The following is a 6,000-nucleotide window of genomic DNA, read 5'->3' on the forward strand; positions in this document are numbered from 1 at the left end:
ACGACCGCGTTTCCTTTGTCCGCAGGTTTGATTACCAACTGGTGATTGCCGTGTAGGTTTTTAATAGCTATTCTTTCATTCTTTGTGAGATTTTCTTCTTCTGACCGGCCCCAATCGAGATGTTTGTACGCGTAATAGTCTGCTTTGATCAATGAGTTGATTTGCGGGGGTAAACTGGATAGTGCTGGAGTCCAATCGGAGTTGTGCGTGAATGGTAGTTTCTGTTTTTGTCTTTTTTTGCCCTCAAAGTATACTTCTAATTTTATTCGTCTGTGATAAGTCTGTAAGCTATGTAATAATTCGATCTTTTGTGTGGTTCTTTTAGTTGAGGGAATGAACGAAAGGCCTTTCCGTAATGTTTCCGTTTGATCTTGGGTTAGTATTACCGTCGATAAATTGACTATGCGTTTGTCTGAGTCCCCTGTTGGGATATTTGGCCTTCCAAGTCTAAAAAATACATCCAGTGTTCTAAAAGTGCTCGGGCCGTACCGGCGGTCCAGTGGATCATGTCGTTCTCTACCCTGAAATCCCTGGATGGTAATGCTGATACATGATGAAGATTGTCCCTGATGTATTTGTTCATGGCCGTGAGATGTGCTTTTTCTTCTTCTGGTAGTGTTTGGCTAAAGTTAATGAGTGGTACGATGATCTCCGTGTGTGGTAAGCGAGCGCGTGCTGTTTTGTATGTTCTGAGTATTTCCTTTTCTGTGGTTGAGATGCACCTTTGTGTACGATTATTGATACCGAATGAGAGCATCAGTACTTCGGGTTCCATTGCGATCGTTGCTTTTTCCACCAAATAACCGGCGTGTTGGAATTTGGCTCCCGGGAAGCTATCCACCTGGAGCTCTACTATATCAAAAGACGGGATCCTTGCTACGTTAGAGTCGCCGATTATCACACATCTCTTTTTTAGGTTGAGGCTCCAGTCTATGTGTTTTTTGTCTGTCTTGATGTGTTTGTAAGGTCTGCCCACCGATTTTGGTGTGGAGGGGGTCACGAGTGTGTGTGTGTCCTTTCTTGGTGTGGCGAGCGCTGTCGATGTGTTCTCAGTGTCGTGTGTGGTATTTTCGGTTTCTTCGGTTCGTGTACTGTCTCTCTGTTCGTTTTCGGTCTCCAATGTAGGGGATGTTCTATGTGCTGCGTTGACTGTATATGTGGCGTAGTCGTCATCCGTTGAGTCCTCCGAGTATAAACTGGGGGAGGTGGCTCTGTCTACATGTGTAGTGGGAGGTCTTGTAGTCGCCGTCGTGTCTGAGGTGTGTCTAGACTGCCCAGTTGTGTCTTCCTTTTCGTTCGTTTTGTTCTTCTCGACAGTTGTGTGTGTGCTAAGTTGTTCGTGGGTTGTTTTTGGCTGTTCGGTGGGGGCTTTTTGTTCGGCGGTCTGTTTGTTTTGTGGTGTTTCGATGTCCACCAAGAGGTCAGTGTTAAGTCTGCGTGCTGTTCTTTGTGGTAGTGGTTTTGTTGTGTGTATGATTGTAGGCGTAATGCCTGCTGGGGGTGCGAGTGGTGGGAATTCTTCGTCGAAAGACCAGTCGCCCCTGCTGGGAGGAGGGGCGGCTGGCGAAGTCTGTACATGTACGTGTTGTGCCCCTGATTTTGCCCTTGTCGCTGGCGGATCATCTTTACGTTTGTGTGTTCGTGCGTGCGTTTGATTTGTGTTTGGGGCTGGTGGATCTCCGTTTTCGGTGTCTCTCGATGTGTTGCGTTCGTTAGTTTCGGTAAGGAATGTTTCTATTTTTTCGAATGTTGTGGGTTGTATTTTATTTTGTAGGTTTTTGTTGGCCCATCTGGTCGCTATGTCGAGTGCGTGTGGCCAATCCGCTCTGTCGGTGTGCGCTATGAGCTCACGCTTCTTCTGTTGGATGAGGAGCTGGTAATGTTCTCGTAGGATAAGTTGTGTCGTGTACATCCAATTGCGTGCGTTGCCCGTCAATCTCTCGTTTACTCTTTCGTTGGGTAGTAATGGTTTAATCGTGGTGATCAGGTGTGTTTGCAGTCTTTTAAATGTGATGGGTGTGTCGCTTTCTTTTTGTACGTCAATGTTTTTTAATTGGTGTTCCAAGCGAAGGAGATCGTAAACCAGTTTAATCGTGTTTTTGAGCTTCGGTGTTGCGGGCGTATATGCAGATGGGGTAGGATCGCTCGGTTGTGTAAAATATCTCTGGGGTCTTGTTCGCGGTCCCTTTTGTGGCCGTTCTCTCTTGTTGTTTTGTTCGTTACGCCACCTTGGTGTATATTCTGTCCCGTTACCGTCCCTGGAGTAATGTTTGCGTTGAAGGGGACCGTCTGTGCGTGGAGTGTCATCGTGATAGTAAGTCGTTCTTTGTCTGTTTATGTTATGTGGAGTTTCGCGTCTCGTGAAGACCGGGCGAGGCGGTTGGGCGTTTCTGTTGTAGGGAACCCCCTGTGTGTCGTATTGAACGTTTCTGAATTGTCTTTGTCTCTGTGGGAAGTTTGTGTTTTTAGAGTGCGTGTTATTATTTCTGTATCTCCACGTATCGTTGTCTAATTCTACTCTATTTTCTTGTCTTTTGTATTGGGAATTTATAAATTGTCTTTCTCTGTATGGGAATTCTGCGTTTTTGTAGTGATGTGTGTCACTTCTTGTGTATCTCCATGTGTCGTCGTCTTCACGTGTGATCAGTGCACGTGGTCTGGTGTCTTGTCTAGGTTGGGTGTTGTTGTATTGTCTGTACTGATATGTGAAATTGTTGAAACGATGGTGCTCGTCTTGGGCCCCATCGTTTATCCATCTAGTATCTCTAGTAGTCCGGAAACGGACTGTTGGGTGGAAATCATTGTCATGAACACGGTGCGGGCCGGCGTGAACGTCCCACCGCAAGCGGTTGGTGTTCTCACTCCGTTGCTCGTGACTTTGATTTCGAGTACTTTGTTGTACTGCATTGTTCCTAGAAATATATTGGTGTGCTGTGTTAGTGGGATAATCCCAGATCCTAACTCGTTCTCTTGGAGTTAGTCTGGCTCTGTATTCATTAAAGTATCTGTACATCTTTTTTTGTTTTTTGAAAGCTTTGTAGTTTTCTATTTTTTTCTAAATATTTTTTCCTAATTCTATTTTCTAAATCTATAAGGAATTCCTAAAAATCGACGTTCAATGCGTAGCTACGTTTCGAAGTGTATATTTCTTCCTCAGGCTGTGTGCAAGAACGTCGGATTTGTATAGAAGATCAGTGTCTGTGAGTGTCCAAAGAGAGCAGCTTCACAAATGGTGAGCTGGTGAGTGTTCCCTCCCTATTTATAGTCCTGCTGTGAGGGAGAGGGGAGGGGGGAGTGGGGGAGTGGCTATGATCAGTGTGTGAGCTGGTTTGTTCAAATGGTGTTTTAATCGTATTTTAATGTGTATTTTTTGCTTTTAATATATTTAATCATCCTGTTGAAATAATTAAGCGTTTGTTTTGTTAGAAAAATTATTTGTTATGAGTATTTATTATCAAACTTATTTATTTGACTTCCTATGTGGTTTGGATGTTACTTCAAGTGTGTTTGTTCAAGTTGTTTTATAAGTAACTATTTAAGTCATATCTGCGTGGGTTTATTATTTTTATAAGTGTGTAAGGAGTAATTGTTGGTGTCCTTATGGAGTGTTTGTTATTTTGCTGAGTCATTTTGGGTCTAAAATGTTATGACAGGCTGTGTTATTCGAGATAAATTGTATTCCTCATTTTTAATCCTCTTATTAAATGAGTTGGATTATTTCTGTAAGATAAATCAGTGTGTTGAATCGTCTTAAGCCTCAAATAATGTTAGTAATGTTATTAATTGTCAGATAATCCTGGTTTTTAAGTTGTGTTTGTATGGATTCCTTTGATCCTGCTTTGGATAAATGTTAGAAATGAATTGGCTGTGTTTGAAGTAGTTTTAAACGCGAGGGTGTGTGACGTCATCGTCGCGGTGCTTCCGCGATTTACTTCCTGTTTTGTTCGTGGCTCCGGTGACGTCATCATCTCGGCAAACTCCGTCTCTCTGCTTTGTTTTTCGAGCTGGAGTGATTGAATTAACTGGTATGCAGCCCTGTGAATTCCCCTGTTGATCCAGAGGTGTTGGGATAGGATGTTAGGTAAGTATTGTGTGTTTGTTTTGGATGTTAGTCTGAGAATCATGTAAAGTTGTGGATAAGTGTGCCCCTTTGTTTACAAATCGTCCTTTGAGTCTTTGTAACTAATGTTAGAGTGATGAGAGAGGAGGGGAGCTATTATGTATCAAATATTCTCTAAGTTTGTATCGAGTTTTCCTTTTTTGTATCATTATTCACTCCACTCTCTGTGGGGGATTTATATCTGTGTTGAGAGGATCTTGTATGTATGTATGAGTGTGTAGATATAGTCTGGGCTTACTTTTAATTAGGTTTTATGTGATGGGGACTGTATTAAGCATTAAAATTATGTTATTAGTTGTGTATTTACAGGACTGTGTCGTGGTGGAGAGTCGGATTTCGGGATTTCATCTCATCGGACCCAAAGTTCAGAGACGTGGCACGAGCTTGGTTAGGGGAACGAAAAATCCAAAGGCCAGACTGTGTCCGGCCTTGGTTGTGCATTGTCCTACATTTCAACTGACCGCTTCGGATTCCATTTCGACTTCCTCCTTCGTCCAGACCCTCCTCCACTCCTGTTTCTCATTGTTGAATATCATGCTGTTTTATGTATTTTTTGTGAATAAATAAATAATTGTTTTATTTTTTGTTTTTTTTTTTTTTTTTTTTTTTTTTTTTTTTTTTTTTTTTTTTTTTTACTTTTTTGATTACTTTGTTTATTTAATTTGTTTATTTGTTTAAAATTAGGTGTGTGTCTTTTATTTGTGTTTTTATTGTTTTATGTGTGCGTGTGTGTGCTTTTTTGTGTCCCTTCGTATATTTACTTTTGTGTTAAGATTCGAGTTAGGGTTTGTCGCGCCGTCCCCCGTGTTTGGGGTATGGTTCCTGTGATTTCAGGTCGTATTAAGAGGGGTTTTAGTGTCAGGGTTACTGACTTTAGGGTTAGGGTGAGTGTAGGGGTTGGGGTTGCATTTTAATTTTTGAAACTTAGGGTTAGTCGCGTAGTCCCCTGAGTCGCTGTGTTTTTAGGTATGATTCACGTAGTTCAGGGCTGCATAAAAATGAATTTTAATTTTAATGTTCAGAGCTGCATAAAAATGAATTTTAATTTTAATGTTAGGGTTACTGACCGTAGGGTTACTGACCGTAGGGTTCCTGGCCGTAGGGTTGGGGTGAGTGTTGGGGTTGCGTTTTGGTTTATGGGAATAGGGTTAGTGGTCGCGTCAGGGTTACCGTCTATGGGGTTGGGGTGAGTGTTGGTGTTGGGTTGTCGTAATCGAAAATTAGGGTTCATCCCGGAGCTCTCCGTGTTTTAGGTTTTGCTGTTTGTTTTTAGTTTTCATTTAGGCCCCTTGGATACACCGTGTCCAATCGCTTGATCCATATTCTTTCAAACCTTAACCTCTCCCGTAATGACCAAAAGGGGCTTGACTGTAAGGCGGTAACCCTGAGGGCTGAGAGTCCATGCATTACAAAATGCTTAACTAATAATTTGCGTTTTTCGATTTTGTTACGTATGTTGTATGTGTGTTGATATGTTCGTAATGAGAGTTGATTCTTAGTTTGTCCAACGTATTGTTTGTGGCATTTCGTACAATAAATTAAGTAGATGCAGTTGCATACCCCCGCCGATGTGTTGCGTTGTGTTTCGTAAATGTTTTTGTTTGTTTTGTTCTGGACCCACCGTCTCACCGTGTAGTGTTTGTGCGCTTCCGCTCTTGTCGGTTTTGGTTGTTGGCTGGTTTTGCTACTGACCAGTGTGTCTAGTAAGTTTTTGTTTCTCTTAAAGGCCGCGATTGGTCTGTGTTTCTGTATAAAACGTGTGGGTTCGATGAATTTGTTGAAGTTTTCTTTTGTTGCTCTATTAAGTTGTTTACTCTGTTGTGAGTAAAATGTGACGAGGGGGATTATTTTGTTGCGTGTGTTTGTTGTTGTTGTTGGGT

The 6,000-nt window shown here is 42.0% G+C and overlaps 1 long non-coding RNA gene across 2 annotated transcripts; it reads left to right on the forward strand.

The window, feature by feature from the left end:
• The first annotated feature begins 3,942 nt into the window (after positions 1-3,942).
• Positions 3,943-4,699, forward strand: LOC147839557 (uncharacterized). Of its 2 annotated transcripts, none has more exons than XR_015519266.1 (2): positions 3,943-4,081; positions 4,416-4,699. It is a non-coding gene; the product is annotated as an uncharacterized LOC147839557 (long non-coding RNA). The 2 variants fall into 2 exon arrangements; XR_015519267.1 differs by having other exon boundaries at positions 4,430-4,699.
• The last annotated feature ends 1,301 nt before the right edge of the window (positions 4,700-6,000 follow it).

The sequence above is a fragment of the Danio rerio genome, chromosome 20, assembly GCF_052040795.2.
Source record: "Danio rerio strain M-AB ecotype USA chromosome 20, GRCz13ab, whole genome shotgun sequence".
NCBI classification, from domain to species: domain Eukaryota; kingdom Metazoa; phylum Chordata; class Actinopteri; order Cypriniformes; family Danionidae; genus Danio; species Danio rerio.